The 17109-nt window shown below is 42.4% G+C and overlaps 1 long non-coding RNA gene across 1 annotated transcript in view; it reads right to left on the reverse strand.

Moving 5' to 3' along the window:
* Positions 1-725: 725 nt before the first annotated feature.
* Positions 726-17109, reverse strand: part of LOC133223495 (uncharacterized) — a 449146-nt gene continuing 432762 nt past the window's right edge. The window contains exon 2 of the long non-coding RNA XR_009728592.1: positions 726-769. This is a non-coding gene — a long non-coding RNA (uncharacterized LOC133223495). The remainder of the gene's footprint in view (positions 770-17109) is intronic.

Below are 17109 nucleotides of genomic sequence, written 5' to 3' on the forward strand. Positions count from 1 at the left end.
AGACCCGTTTGCTCCAAGCTCCATCCAACCTGGCCTTGAACACTGCCAGGCATCAAACATTCATCAATTCTCCAATGTTCAGCTTTCCTTAGAATGTCCTAAAGCTATTCTTGTTTGCTTTTTCTTCAAAAACTCAAAAGTCAAACAGAATCCTCGTTTTGCAATTTCAGTTTAAAAATAGTCTTACAAAGTGATTTTTGCTTCTTTCTCTCTTCTATCTTCTGTTTGCATGCTTTTAGCTAGGAAAAAAATGAAGAAAAAATGGGGTAAAAAAAGGTAAATAAAGCAGAGGAAAGAAAAACATATTATATTTTAATTCAGGATTTTTAAAAGGAAAAATTATTCATATTGATAAATGATAATTCTTATATCATGATATGCTTAAAGAAAAGTTTCTGCTCTAATTCACAACCTTTCCACAATCTTCCATATCTGAGCTGTGTGTCTCCCAGAACTAACCCTCTTTTCAGACATCCTTATTATATCTTTCCTTAAAATGAAGAGTATGTGTAAACGTGACTAAATCCAGGTTCGCTGACTACAACACAGTCTTCTATTGACTGCAGACAATTTTGGATCCAGCCACAGAGAGAAGGAAATCACAGTGCTTCAGATCTTAAGCAATATAAGTGGAACATTTAAGCAGCATCTTCATATGAACATAAAGCCTTTTATTCAGACCATGAAGCTAATCTGGGTTCAAACTGAAACAGGGGAAGTTCAAGTTGGATATAAGGAAGAAGTTCTTTACTGTGAGGGTGGTGAGGCCCTGGCACAGGGTGCCCAGAGAAGTGGTAAATGCTCCATCCCTGGCAGTGTTCAAGGGCCGTCTGGACAGAGCCCTGGGGGACATGGTCTAGTGTGAGGTGTCCCTGCCTGTGTCAGGGGGTTAGAACTGGCTGATCTTAAGCTCCTTTCCACCCAAACCAGTCTATGATTCTATGATTCTAAATGTTCAATTTGGATACTTATTTCATGGGTCTATAAAAGCCCTTCCTCCAAAAGGATCTCCCTCTGGCACTCCAGACCAGTGCATCTCCATACTTATAGAATATTTAAATATTCGTTAGACTCATGATCAAAATTATCTGATTATGAAGTTGGAACTACCTTCAAGATCAGCCACTCTTTGAGCAGATTGTGGAGCAGAACTCTGGTGTTCCCTTCCAGTCTCAGATAACCTTTTATTCTGTGAACATTCTCATTTCATCTGCTTTCCAGACCATTAAAGGCCAAATAACCCCAAAAGGGTTATCAAGCATTGGAACAGGATGGAATCACCCTCTCTGGAGGTATATAAATGGTGTGTAGATGTGGTGCTTAGGGCCATGATTTAGTGGGGGTCTTGGCAGTGATGGGTTAATGGTTGGACTTAACGATCTTAAAGGTCTTTTCCAACCAAAATGATCTGTGATTTTAACTACAGTGTAAACTTTGTCTGAGTTTTTCAGTCTAGCTCGCTGAGTAATTTAAGAAGGTGCAAACAAATATTTCTACCCAGAAAGGGCAGTCTTCCACTTTGCTGCTCTTATCCATGTTTTTCTAAGTGATCAAGACTAATACAAGTAGTGGAAAAGGCAAGTAAAGGGGGAGTGAAGACACAAATTAAAATAAGGCTGTCAGAGAAGCATCAGGGTGGGAAAGGGTTATTAGCAAATTCACCCAAACGCCAGTTTTGGGATTGAATTTACTTACTTTTTCCATTAATCATTATGATGCAAAGAACAGAAGAGTCTTCAGTTCAATACCAAATTTACAAAGCATTTTCCCTAGCAAGAAGGATCAAGCTATCATAAAGAGAGAAACAAATGACATTGATGTTGGAAGTATTCAAAATGTGATGAAATTTAACAGCATGAGATGCAAGGACCATTAACAAGAAGGTGTGATCTAGTGAAGGAGTATGTCAGCTGGAAATGATGGAGAAGAAAGTGCTGAGGATGTTAATCAAACTCAACGGGGTGAGATCTCTCTCATCTAACATTCACTGTCTGCAACACAGGTGAGCACAGGCTAATCACCCCAAAATCCTTTTTTTACTAAATAAAGATTGACTTCCTGTATTGACCAAGTCAATAACATGAGTCATGTACCCAGATGCTGGTGGCTTCTTCTAGTTGAAAAGAACAAATAACACTTTAAATATCACTAAATTTATCGATGTAACTTCCGGTTAGTCACGGGAGTCTAGAATAACTTGTGCCAAGATAGATGACTCCACACTAGTTACTCACTGTTAACCATACTCATGTGACAAATGCAGCCCTAGGAAGTAGTCACTAATATCTACTAGGAAATGAAGAATGAATTACATCATTCAAGTCTCAAGTGCATCATGTGCATCTCCAATCACCAGTGCTCACAAAGAACAAATGCAAGAAGGACTATGAGGGTTTTCAGGGGAAGGTGAGCCTCTCTGACCTAATGAGATGACTATGTGAGCCAAGTTCATGCAGCTGTACAAAGAAATGTCTGGGCATGAATTGACTGCTGTCTATAAACACACTTGGGAAGGACATGCCAAGGAATGAGAACTATCTGAACTAAAGGATATTACTGGTAGAAGAAAACATAGCTCTAAATTAGCTATGCATAAATGCAAACGAGAACCTAGAAGGAGGTTGCAGTTGATTACAACAGCCTTCCATTTGAGAAACAGAGGCAAACACTTTATGTCATAGAGGAAACTCATTTATGTAAAATAAGGATTTGGAGGCATGGTAGCAGTTGCCAATAGAGCACCAGATTCAGTGCACCAATGTTATTTCTAGGTTTATATGCTTCCATGGAATATCTTTTATGTATGAAAGACCATCCACCTTTAATGACAGATGAATGTGCTCCAAAGGTCAAACTAGCAATTCTTCCTGATTTTATTACAGCAAAATTCAAATACTGGCAAAATGTAATAGCTCTGGATTGAGTTTAACAGATGCCTCAGGTACGTAATGTGGTGACAGAACTGTAATACACTCCTGTAATACCTGCAGGTTTTTCAGGGCTCTAATAAAATGCATTCAGCTAAGAAAATCTATCATTCCATCACCAAAATCTCCAATACTGCAGTGTCAGACTGGTTTGGAAAGATTACTCCAGGGAATTCCTTTTTTCTGGTAGCACCTTATATGTTTTTATGGAAGATTTTATGGTTGATTTTCCCCAGTCACTGTCCACATGCTTATCACACCACACCTGGGTAAGCAGTATGGACATGTCGCTCTTTTAAGACATTACCTATATATGCCCTTTTGCACGTCACACTTCCATTTAACAGTGGTTTCCCAAGTTTTTCACAGCCCAATCTAGTGAAGGAGAAAATCAACTAGAAGCAAATATGGACATATTTTACAGCTTGCTCATCTAACTTTATTAATTGCCCTTAAATTCTTTGCCCAGCCTTCAGTTTGGCTGCCACTCAACCAAAGTGCCAGAAGAGTCGAAAGCCATGATGTCTTTTGAACTGATAGAAGGATAAATCCCCTCTGACACAGTCAGTGTCTCTCACTAATTATTTCTGGCTCACCCTGACCCGCAATCAGTTTTAATAGGGCAGCTAAGTCAACTCTGATGATGTGATATCAGCATCAATCACGTTAATGACCCATCTGCTAGGAAGCCAACGCAAACTGTTACCAAGACCAACTTCAGCCCATAAGAAGTCTGTGTGGCTTTCAACACACAGCTATACCATTAGTTGGAGAGCAGTTGGTTCATGTCTAAGTGATGGTTTCAACTACACAGAAGTTCACACCCATCCTGGCCAAATGTAGGCTCTTACCACCAACATTTACTCTAGTCCTGCTGAAATCAGTAATCATAGAATCATAGAATAGTTAGGGTTGGAAAGGAGCTTAATGAGAAACTGGTACTTCCAGATGGCAAGTCAGGCCACCGATGAGCTGAACTGTTGCTGTAAGGCACTTATCACTCATTGATGGAAGCTGAATAGACCCATAATATAGATACTTCATTTCAGTGCTTAAAACCAGGTGGGTTGAGTCTGAGCCCCTGTGCATTGGGAGCATGAGAAGAGCTGAATTCAGCAACACCATACTGTTATAAAAGTCTGTTTGTTGAAAGTATTATCTGTCCCTTATCATTGGAATGACACAGTATTTTATTTATTAGATTACTTATCCTCATGCCTCCACTCAGAGCAATGCAAGTGTTATTGTTAGGTTGAATTGAAGCGTCAAAATTCAGTTCTGTGGGAAATGCTAATGTTTTAAACCCAAGTTTTGTAAAAATTAAAACAGAAATAGTTTTAAAATGCAATTCTACAGAACAGGGTTGCTGAGGAAGACTTTCTTGAAAAAGCTTCTTATAATACTGAGGCTTCCATTTAAAGGTCTGGTATGGAACGTGCATCTTATGTCATGGCAGTAATAATTAGTGTGCTGTGTAGATTTTTAACAAGATTATTCATACCCGAGTCTCAAAATTAGTAAGAAGCTTGTACAATTATCCTGTTTTACAGACAGGGGAAAAGAGGCACAGATGAATAACTTGATAACTAAGAGCTTAGGGATAAATTCTCAGCACATTCTCCAGATTTGCCTCTGTGATGTAAATGTTACCTCGTTTTCATCCTAGGCCACCTTTTTCCCCAGCTATTGGGATGATAGTTTCTGTCTCCACTAATGGATGTGGCAAAACTCATAGAATCATAGAATTGTTTAGGTTGGAAAAGGCGTTTAGGATCATCAAGTCCAACCATTGCCCACCACAGCCAAGTCCACCACTAAACCACGTCCTTAAATACCATATCTATATGTCTTTTCAATAATTCCAGGGACACTGACTCCAGCCCTGCCCTGGGCAGCCTGTTCCAATGCCTGAGCACCCTTTGGGGAAGGAATTGTTCCTCAGCTCCATCTAAACCTGCCCTAGTGCAGCTTGAGGCCGTTTCCTCTTGTCCCATCCCTTGTTCCTTGGGAGCAGAGCCCAGCCCCTCCTGGCTCCATCCTCCTCTCAGGCACTTGTAGGGAGCCATCAGGTCCCCCCTGAGCCTTCTCTTCTCCACAGTGAACCCCCCAGATCCCTCAGCCCTTTCCCATCACACTTGTGCTGCAGGCCCTGCACCAGCTCCGTTGCCCTTCTCTGGCCTAGCTCCAGCACCTCAATGCCTCTCTTGTAGTGAGGGGCCCAGAACGGAACACAGGATTTGAGGTGCAGCCTCACCACTGCACAGTGCAGGGGGACAATCACTTATCTTGTTCTATTGGCCACTCTATTGCTGATACAAGCTAGGAGGTTCTTGGCCTTCTTGGCAACACTGCAGTGGACTTGACTGGCATTTGGGCATTAAATTCTAATGCACAGATGTGGTTTTGTTTGAGACAGAAGTACTGCAGATGAGCTTGAAAAGTATTTGATTACCCTGTAACAGGCTCAAGGTTTGTGGCATGATGCAGATTGCAAATACAGGTATGTAGATGAGACTTTATCACAAGGTGTTTTATCCCTCAGCTGCATTCCTTCCACCTTCCTCTGTATCACCGGGTTACACAGAGGATGCTGGACTCGAGAGATTGCCTGTGAAACAGAATTTGCCATTAAAAAAATGGCTTGGAATAAAAAGGATCAAAGAATTAGAGGACTCCTCCCAAAAAGCTGCTGATCAAAAAGCCATTGAGCGAAGAGGGCACGGTTATTATGAGAAAAGCTATCAGGAGGGATGGTGGATTAGAGGTGTTTCGGGTGGAAGGCAGCAGTGTGAGGAGTTAATGAATTCCCTGGGAAAAAAAAAAGCAACAAAACCCAGTCAAAAGCTACTCATACACAGCTTTATCGACTTTTCACCACACTAACTTCACATTAAGCAAAAGCAGGTCACAGCAGAGTCACAACGAATGCAAATGTAGTCAGTGTGGGAGAGTGGACGTTTTGCTGTTGCATTAAAGTTGTGCCTTCGATACAGAGGCAGAAGCAAGTCTTCAGCTTTGCTTTGCTTTTCCTCAGTGGCTTTATTCAGCCTCATTTCTCAAGACACTGGGTTTTAAAGGGAGAGATATTCCCATTTACCACATGTGTACTTGCTCTGGATAACATGGAAGAGCTGTGAAGTTTCTGTCCCAGCATGACAGGCATGAAATGGAGCAGGAGGAACAGACAAAAGGGAGGTAACTTGTATACCTTGCTCTGTATCCTTGAGGGGGTACAGATGCCCTTGCTGTCAAATCCCATCATCAAAAATGGTTCAACACTGGGTGTATATCTTTACTGATAAATTAAACAAGACTGTGAAGAGTCCCAGGCACTGACTTCAATGCTATTGTACTGTTAGAACAGCCCATGACAAAAGCTTATTTCTCTGCGCAGTTCCCAGTCATGGGAGAAGAGGTAGTACAGGTCAAAGACCATCCCCAGCAAGCAGTATTGAGGGGAATATCTTGTTTTGGGAAGTAAAAGAGCTGAATAACAGGAAATAATGTCACTATGGTCTGTGTCCCTCACCTGCACAACCCTTATCCTGAGGCTGGCTGAGAACTGCCTGATCCCTTTACTTTCCCTACTGTGCACTTGTGCTCCATAGTGTAATGGTGCCTGTGCTCTTTCCCTTGCCTTTAGCAAAAACTTTTACAGAGTTTTCTGTAAGAATTCTCCTGCTCTAAACTCCATTAACTGAAAAAGGAGCAAGAACTGCAGATGAGTTGACTTGCTTGGGGACAGAAACCTGCATTCCAGGCAACCAAACTGATTAATCCATAATGAATCAGTACTCTTGGATGGGGAGATGATTTCCCTTTCTCCCTCAACACACAGAGAAAAGGTTACAAAGGCCTTCCCAGTGCAGTTCGGTTTTATCAACAGCATAATGTGCTGAGGAGCTTTATGGCTGGAGGAATTGCTAAGATGTAAATGATACATGTCAAATTGTATGCATACATGTGTGCGCATCCTCATGCCAGGAGGCATGTCATATGCGAAAGGGACAGAATACTTTGATGTGAGTATTCTAACACATAGCATTAGTAACCTGAGTGGCTATGAAATAACCTTAACAGCATCTAAAAGTTTTACTATTGTGCAGTCTACTTAGCAGAAAGAAAATCATCTCTTTAACTTTTCATAGCAAAGGTGATGAGGAGCCAAATTCAAGGGACATTAGAAGGTTCTGCTTGCACATCTCATCTCTTTCTAGGTATTTTAAACCACACTTGTCATCATGGTATCTGAGCTGAGTATCTCAAGCTGGCTTCAAAGCCCAAGCCAAGCACTAATTCAAAGCTTTAATGCATTTTTTAGTATGCTGCAACATTAACATGAACTTGAAATATTTTTCTGAGCTGATGCAATTCCTGAGTGCTCTGATCAGAGAAGTACGTGCTCTTCATTGGCATACACTGAGTGGCTGAAAGGCATTGTGTTTTGTGTTGCATTTTAAAACAGAACCACTGAAGAGCCAGAAATATTCATATAGGTGAAAACAAACTTCCTATTAAAATGGGCTTGATTCTTCATTTGTATAGATTTACCTACTGTTTGTCCTATACTAGGTTAGAGGAGAGCTCTCTCCCATACAGTAGAATCAAGACAAATTTCTACCTCCAAGAGTGAAAGCAATGGTGCAATAACAGCTGTTTCTTCCAGAATGGTTACATACACCCTTTCAATCCCAGAAACCCCAGAAGTCTATAAAAAAATGCAATCATAGAATCATAGAATGGTTTGGGTTGGAAAGGGTCTGAAGATTATCCAGTTCCAACCCCCTGACATGGGTAGGAAAACCTCACGCTAGACCATGTCACCCAAGGCTCTGTCCAACCTGGCCTTGAACACTGCCAGGGATGGAGCATTTACCACTTCTCTGGGCACCCTGTGCCAGTGCCTCAGCACCCTCACAGTAAAGAACTTCTTCCTTATATCCAACCTGAACTTCCATTGTTTCAGTTTTAACCCATCACCCCTTGTCCTATCACTCATCACCCTGTTGAAGGGTCCCTCTCCAGCATTCCTGTAAGCCCCCTTCAGATACTGGAAGACTGCTACAAAAGAGACTGCTACAAAAGAGTGGAAGTACCCAATATACACTGTGCCTAGAGACTCCCTGGCTTGTATTCATAGAATCATAGACTGGTTAGGGTTGGAAAGGACCTTAAGATCATCCAGTTCCAACCCCCCTGCCATGGGCAAGGACACCTCACACTATACCATCTCACCCAAGGCTCTGTCCAACCTGATCTTGAACACTGCCAGGGATGGAGCATTCACAACCTCCCTGGGCAACCCATTCCAGTGCCTCACCACCATAACAGAAAAGAATTTCCTCTGGGAAATTCATCAATTTGATGAATGGACCACTCGGTGGATAAAGAACTGTCTGGATGGCTGCACACAAAGAGTTGTGGTCAATGGCTCAACGTCCTCCTGAAGACCAGTAACGAGTGGTGTCCCTCAGGGATCGGTGTTGGGACCGGTCTTGTTTAACATCTTCATCGCTGACATGGACAGTGGGATTGAGTGCGCCCTCAGCAAGTTTGCCAATGACACCAAGCTGTGTGGTTCGGTTGATACACTGGAGGGAAGGAATGCCATCCAGAGGGACCTTGACACACTTGTGAGGTGGGCTGATGCCAACCTCATGAAGTTTAACCATGCCAAGTGCAAGGTCCTACACCTGGGTCGGAGCAATCCCAGATACAGCTACAGGCTGGGCAGAGAAGAGATTCAGAGCAGCCCTGCGGAGAAGGACTTGGGGGTGCTGCTCGATGAGAAAATGAACATGAGCCGGCTTCAGTGTGCACTTGCAGTCCAGAAAGCCAACCGTATCCTGGGCTGCATCAAAAGGAGTGTGACCAGCAGGTCGAAGGAGGTGATCCTGCCCCTTTATTCTGCTCTCGTGAGACCTGACTTGGAGTATTGTGTACAGTTCTGGTGTCCTCAACATAAAAAGGACATGGATATGTTGGAAAAAGTCCTTTCCAACCCAAACTATTCTATGATTCTGTGATTCTATGAACTGAAGACCTAATCCCAACTACTCCTCAGGGTGATTCTCACCTTTAGAAATGTTTAGGATTGCACAGAGCATATGTACCAGAGAAAGGAAGAGATCCCATATTTGTTAGACCCCAAGTAAGCACCCAAACTATTGAGCTATGCTTCCTTTACTAAAGGTAGTTTACTTCTAGGTGAGTCATTAGTGGAAATCCCCAGCACACGCCGCAGAACAGCAGACTTAAGAAAAAAGGGGACAATGCGAAGGGCAGTGTTGAACTCAACTGCAAGAGGTTAAGATACTTCCCTTTACTTCTGTCTGTCTTCCACGGAAAGCACAATTAATCAGAACCAGTGAGGCTTGGAGGCATTTCTGCAGTCTCTGTGTGATGTGAATCTCACTTCCTGTCGATATTTGCTATTATTTCAGTAGAAAATGATTTTGCCAAGAAAAGAGAGTACCAGAAAATGAGGAAAACCTCCCTGCATTGCCAAGCATACTTATGGATCCTGTTTTAGGAGGGACCTTGGACATACAGTGCCTAGAACAAACTGATAATTTACTCCACCAGATTAAGGGGGTGTTGCTAAGGATGGGAGATCTGTGTTTGAGTCAGCCCTTGGCTGGGTTTCAGGACTGGAGAATGGCTGAAGGACTGTTTCTGGAAAGCCAATGCCTTTCTCCTACTTCAGAGTCTCTTTCTATAGCTCTAGTGGTTTCTGGGCTTGCTGAGTTAATTACTGCGTTTAATTGGGCATCCTGGTAGAATGCAGAAAACCCAGTGAGAAGCAGGCAGTGCTTAAAAGTTCAAAGCTTACCTTTAATTCAAGCAGCCTCCTTATATATTCAGCCTTGTTTCACTATATCAGTCAGTTGCTGAACGGAAGGATAAGGGTCTTTATTCCAAACTCATACTTACCTAGCCCCCGGGCAGCTCCAACCCCCTCTTTTTAATTATCACTCCAAAAGCATGGAACCCACGGTTACATGAGTCACAAATTATATCTCCCAGCAGTGCATAATGCTCCTTTTCACACCTACAGAGGATGAGTCACTGAAAAAATAGGAAAAGAAGGGGAAAAAAAAAAAAAAGGAAATTCAACATTCCCCATAGATAGAAGCAGAATGAAAAACATCAAAGATGAAATTACTGGTGGACATGTAATTCCAGGTACAGGCAGATCTTACTGAAATGGTTTGGCTGGGGTAGAGTTAATTTTCTTCATAGTAGCTGGTATCAGGCTGTGTTTTGGGTTTGTGCTGGAAACAGTGTTGGTAACACAGGGATGTTTTCATTACTCCTGAGCAGTGGGTACATGGAGTCAAGGCCTTTTCTGCTCCTCACACCACCCCACAGCAAAGCACACTGGGGGTGCACAAGGAGTTGGGAGGGGACACAGCCAGGACAGCTGACCTCAGCTGACCGAAGAGATGCTCCAGACCATATGATGTCATAGGCAGCATATAAAGCTTAGGGAAGAAGAAGGAAGGAGGGACATTTAGGGACTGTAGTGATAGGACAAAGGGTAACGGGTTACAACTTAAACAGGGGAAGTTTAGATTGGATATAAGGAAGAAGTTCCTTACTGTAAGGATAATGAGGCACTGGAATGGTTTCCCAAGGAAGCTGTGAATGCTCCATCCCTGGCACTGTTCAGGTTGGACAGAGCCTTGGGTGAGATGGCTTAGTGTGTGGTGTCCCTGCCCATGGCAGGGGGTTGGAACTGGATGACCTTAAGGAACCCTAACTGTACTATGATTCCATGATTTGGACTTATGGTGTGTGTCTCCCCAAGTCACCGTTAGGTGTGATGGAGCTCTGCTGTCCTGGAGATGGCTGAACTCTTTGCCTATGTGTGTGGCTTTTTTCTGTACCTATTGAATGGTCTTTTTCTTAACCTGTGAGTTTTCCCACTTTTACTCTTCCAATTCTCTCCTCCATCCCACCCAAGGAGAAATAAGCAGGTTGTTGTGTGGGGCTTGGTTTTCAGTTGGGGTTAAACCATGACAAATAGACAAAGCACGCATGGAGTTTGTCTTCAGGTGAGTTTTGTCTCACAAAGTGCCTTAGTAAGGAAAGAGAGCTATTAAGTTCCCTCTGAAGTTGAGAACACCAGGAAAAGCCAGTCTCCAACAAGGGAGATATAGCAAGTGCAGAAGAGCTGAAGCATCCTCCCATGTAAATTGGGAAGGGGTTCCCAGTGCTTGTGGAGAATAACCAGGGATGGGAGAGACATAGTAAAAGAGGTATTAGAGGTAGAGACCAAATGCAAGGCCAGATTTTACTGCTTGGATCTGGATCTCAAGTAGAAACTGAAGGCATCTGTGGTATGTGGTAATAGGGTGAGTAGGATAAGTCCTCTGGTTCAACCTGCTTCTTAAAGCAGGGTTGACTTGAATGGAAAATCAGATTGTTAAAGGCCTTGTCCACCTAGATGTAGGTCAGTCATTCCATACATACAGGAGATAAATGGACAATCTAACAGGCTTACAGAAGGATGGGGGAACACACTGCCAAAATGTTCCCCTGGGACACCAGCATCTGTCATGTCATTGACAGGGGGTTATTTGTCCCCTCTAGGACCAATCAGGAAACTTTAGATCAATGTTTTTTTTTGGTTTGGGTTGTTTGGTTTTATTAATTGTGCATTAAAAAGGGAGTTGTTTCCAGGAACACACACATGGAAGATTTCCCTCGAAGATGCCACCAGCTGAACTCTTGCCTGTTGTGTTATTCCATGGTGATTAATAAAGTCTCATGAGTGATGCTTGTAGCGAAGATAAATTTCAGGTAGACAAGTAATCAGACATTAGAGGAAAAGACTATGGGGAGGCAGAAGGATCCATCAGCATCTGCCAGCTCAAACAACTCTCCTGAATCAGCATGTGTTGAGGAAGCTACGTGAAAAGCCAAGCCTCTTCAAGCACAAAATGCCTCACAGTTCTATGTCCTAAAATGAGGAGAGATTGTAGCAAAACCACAATACCTGCAGTTGATCTCTGTCATTCTACAAGCAGCTCTCTTTTTTAAACATCTTTGCAGTGTTTTGTACCTTTATATCCTTGTAATGCTCTGCTTGTTCTCCAAATCATTCCCCTCCTTTGGAGAAGTCTGAGCACTGACCGCTGAGCTGTTTTCACTAACAGAAACTCAGAAAATCATAGAATCACAGAATGGTTTGGGTTGGAAAGGACCTCAAGATCATCCAGCTACAACCCCCTGACATGGAGGGGCTGCCTCACACTAGACCATGTCACACAAGCCCTGTCCAACGTGGCCTTGAACACTGCCAGGGATGGAGCATTTTCCACTTCTCTGGGCACCCTGTGACAGCACCTCAGTACCCTCACAGTAAAGAACTTCTTCCTTATATCTAACCCGAACTTCCCCTGTTTCAGATTGAACCCATCACCCCTTGTCCTATCGCTACAATAACAAAGGTACCTTTTTCTTCCTTCTTCCCCCTCCCTTGTGGACCAGTCCGAGGATGTCTTTACTCCCTTCTCTCCTCTGTGATTAAGGAAATAAATATCAAATCCTTTTGAGCCCTGTTCTTACCATAACCCATAAATATAGGAGCTGAGGCCTATAAAGGCATTTGGTTTTAAAATCCTTTATTTTCATGTTTCCTTTTTGGTTTACTTTCAGTGTTTGTAAGAATTTTATGTCATTTTAACATCAGAATAACCATATTGTACGGTAGGCAAGACCTTAATTTTTCATGAAGTATGTTCTCGTATCAGCTAGGAAAATCAGTGCTAAAGATACTTAAGGTTTTAAACCAACACTGGAAAATCACAGGCCTGAAATACGGCAAAAAACAACGATAACTATGTTTAAACAGAGAGAGGAGTTAACATGTTGGATAGATGTAGTCCAGTCCAGCAGTTCCTATACTGCTGATACTACAGCAAGAAGATTTGCACTGATCTTCACAGGTATCAATTCCTTGGTGGCTTGACCTTCCCTTCTCTTTGTGACACAGCAAATCATGGTCATCCCATTGCAATAGACATAAAAATAGAGTAAAAATACATGTAAAAAGAAGAGTTATGGCATCTGCTGCTTCCTTTCTGCGGGCATGAGGGCCATGAACTGGAACAAGGTAGGCTCCACACAGACTGAAAGGTCACACTGGTGCATCCTGAGCTCAGAAAACCTCATCTCCAGGCTGTCTTAGAAAGCTCCCAAACCTTTCCTCATTCTCCACACTGCTCCTGCTGATTTTCCTGTCACTCCTAATTCCTTGCCTCCTAATGGTAGTGAATTTCTAGCAGCTTACTTCTTCCTTTTTCCTTTTTGGCTCTTGAAAACAAGCCATTTAACCTTCTGGGCTGGTGCATTTTCAAGGGGTTTTTGCAGCTCTTGAATCCAAGGAGGGCAGAAAGGTTAAAGATTGGACAAAAGCAAGTCTAGGCCACTATAACCTAAATGAATGTGCTTTGAGGCTCTATTTCTTCCTGCTATTGACTGTCCATGCAGGCCTGTCCTTGTCTTAGAGGTTTTTAATTCTTGCTAAAATACAGGAAGTACAGTAATAGTATATTAGACATCACTGTTAATTAAATAGCACAAAACAGCAATCTTCTTAAGGGATTTTCTGAGATAGAACCTCAGGATTAACACTGCTTATCCTCAGAGGTTCATGTGAGAGACCCCCAAAGTAAAACAGTGAGCATGCAGTCTTCCAAATAAATGGCATTACTTAATAATCATGGTTTTAATTTTGCAGATTTAGAAACAGGATTATCAGCCACTGATTCGACCACCAATGACTGCAACTTTGCCGACAGAAAAAGTAGGATTAGTCACTGGTTAGAAAGAACCAACAGCTAAAAAGATCAATATGAACATGAATCCTGCCTTTAGTACAGCTGACCTTCTAGTTTGTATTTTTTCCAGTTGGTTAAGTGGGAATAATAACACATCCCATACCAGTATCCCAGAAGATTGTACTGCTTTAAGATATCTGAGTTTTATCTGTGTATATGTAGACAACATAACTTGGGAGGTACCATTGTATTTAGTGTTCTGACCATACTCCTTTGCATTAACATCATAGATAATGTCTCTCATTACACCATTGCCTTCACTCTTGGGGGGAAAAAGGATGTAAATGAGAAAGATGATTTGGTTGGACTTTAATATATCTGTTCCTAAGTGCTGTGTGTTAGAGAAAGGAAATCAAATGTAGGTGCTTCATTCTTGGAAGGGAAAGAGCTGTTCAAAGGAATTATGAGAGGGGATGAGAAGAGACAAAAGATGTTTGGTGTACATTTAAGGCAAATATAGCACTTCTAGGAAGCAAACATGAAATTAAGGACATAGAATTGATATCGTACATAGCGCTTAAGCTCAAAATGCAGTTTGCTATCAGGAAGGCTCAGTCTGCATGCTGTCTGGTGCTTCTCTTCTGACCTGCTTTCCACAGAGCAATAATGAAATGTGATGACCAGACAGCTGGAAACAAGCAATAAATGAGTAAAAATCCACATGGAGAGTTATGAGAAAGAGAGAAGGTGTGTTGAAGGAAGATGGAAAATTGTAGAGGAGTTAGCAAACAATTGTACTAACAGAAGGAAAAGTCAATAAATACAGCATTGATTTTCTGATGTACTCTGCATGTGGGTGCAACGCTACTAACCTTAATTTTTTAATCAGTTGAGCCACTTTGTATTGGTTAAGTATTTTTCCGCCTGAATAACACTGTAGCTTGAAAACCTTTGCATCTGAGCTCTCTTTGCATATTATTTCATCTCCCATAAGGTTCAGCTGGAAGAGGAGACCTCAACCTTTACGACTGAGAGATCAGACAGGGAAAAAAAAATGACTGCAACAATATTCAAAGGAGAAATAATTTCCCTTGTGCACCAAATTCATCAGTTTGGGTTCCATTTATAATACAACTTTTCTCATGATTGACAAAAAGCTTGTGGTTATTTCTTTTGCTCTTCTTTCACGGCCAAAGGGGAGCTGAAGAGAAATAGACTGAAAGAAGAACACATTTTCTGAAGTTTAATGAAATCTTACAGCAGGATTAACAGTGAATTGAAAAAGAGCAACTCCAAAGCAGGGACTTTCTGAAGTGTGATTCTAATATTCTATAGGGAATGTATATGGATTTCCAGTCAGTCACAGAGACAAAGGTATTAACAGTGACTGGGGAGAAAAGTTCAATCAGAAATGCCAAAGATGGACCCTAATTCTTAGAATCGTAAATCACAGAATCATAGAATAGTTAGGGCTGGAAAGGACCTTAAAATCATCCTTTTACAACCTCCTGACGTGGGCAGGGACAACTCACACTAGACCATATTGCTCAAGGCTCTGTCCAACCTGGCCTTGAATGCTGCCAGGGATGGAATATTTACCACTTCTCCGGGCAACCTCTGCCAGTGCCTCAGCACCTTCACAGTAAAGAGCTTCTTCCTTATTTCCAATCTGAACTTCCCCTGTTTCAGTCTGAACCCATTACACCTTGTCCTGTCACTACAGTCCCTAATGGAGAGTCGCTCTCCAGCATCCTTGCAGCCCCCGTCAGACACTGGAATCTGATCTGATGTCTCCACGCAGCTTCTCTTCTCCAGGCTGAACAGCCCTAATGTTCTCAGCCTGTCTCCCTACGGGAGATGCTCCAGCCCCTCATCTTCCTCGTGGCCTCCTCTGGACTTGCTCCAACAACTCCATGTCCTTCTTATGTTGAGGACACCAGAGCTGCACACATTGCTGCAAGTGGGGTCTCATGAAAATTCTTGTTTAGTTATTTATAGCTACCCATAAAACAGAAGGGATTTCACATTTTAGTGCACTGAAAGTTCACCTTGTAACAGCTTTTATTTTTTACATTCTTTTCCACTTTTTAGTGCCTCTTTTTAAGGAAAGAAGTGAACCAGAGCTCCAGTAAAGCAATGTAAACTGCTAAACACTACACATATACTACATGTGCTTGTATAACAGCACACTGGTTAATAGCTGCTGTGGTGTCCCTGCCTGTGGCAGTGATGTTGGAACTGGATGAGATTTAAGGTCCCTTACAACCCAAACCATTCTATGATTCTATGATGTTATAGCTCCTGCATTTCCCATTTATACCATCCCATATCCCTGCGTAAGGTGGGTTGATGGTTGCTGTGTATCATAGAATCATAGAATAGTTAGGGTTGGAAAGGATCTTAAGATCATCCAGTTCCAACCCCTGCCATGCCCAGGGATACCTCACACCAGACCATGTCACCCAGGGCTCTGTCCAACCTGGCCTTGAACACCACCAGGTATGGAGCATTCACAACTTCCCTAGGCAACCCATTCCAGTGCCCCACCACCCTAACAGGAAAGAATTTCCTCCTTATAGAATCATAGAATAGTTATATCCAACCTGAACTTCCCCTGTTTCAGTTTTAACCCATTACCCCTTGTCCTATCACTACAGTTCCTAATGAAGAGTCCCTCCCCAGCATCCTTATAGACCCCCTTCAGATACTGGAAGGCTGATATGAGGTATCCTGTCTCTTTGCACCCCAATATCCAGTTAATCATTTATGAAGCTAAACCCTAGAAAGCCACAGAAACTGGGATCCCTTACCTCATGTCACAGAAATGAACTGAAGGAAAGGTAAAACAAGAGTACTTACACTGAAGATAACTCAGGAAGTCAGCAGCCTCACTGATCCATGGATCTAGGCCTCTTGAATTTACACCCAGTGCTTTTCCCTTTTATATTCTTTAGGACATGTACATATGCATATATATGTACTCCATATAACCCACCTCTTCTGTGTGTAGACAGCGGGGTTATGATGATGCTAACTTGACATTATGGATGAAGCAAGACTGGAAAGGCATAATAAGTCCCAAAGTCCAGCTTGTCCATCTTTCTCACTGACACCCATCCATGCTGCTGTCTGCAGGATGCCCACACCTCTGCACTGTGATAATCAGAAATGTCAAGCAGCAAATTCACTCTCTGTAAGAAAACCAGGCAGCAAATTGAGGCAAGTGGGATATGTCTCTTTTTAGGGCTTAGAAGCTTCCTTGAGTTCAACACCTATGCTGATGGCAGATGCTGTTTCTTGTCCCCTTTGCAGGTGTCCTATCTCTTCCATCACCCCAAGGGACATATGGTTATCTCTCCTCAAAGTGCCTTTGAAAGCCAGAGAGATAAAAAGAA

This window comes from Neopsephotus bourkii, unplaced genomic scaffold, assembly GCF_033783945.1.
Source record: "Neopsephotus bourkii isolate Nb327-2 ecotype Australia unplaced genomic scaffold, CSIRO-AGI_Nbou_v1 NB_1637, whole genome shotgun sequence".
NCBI classification, from domain to species: domain Eukaryota; kingdom Metazoa; phylum Chordata; class Aves; order Psittaciformes; family Psittacidae; genus Neopsephotus; species Neopsephotus bourkii.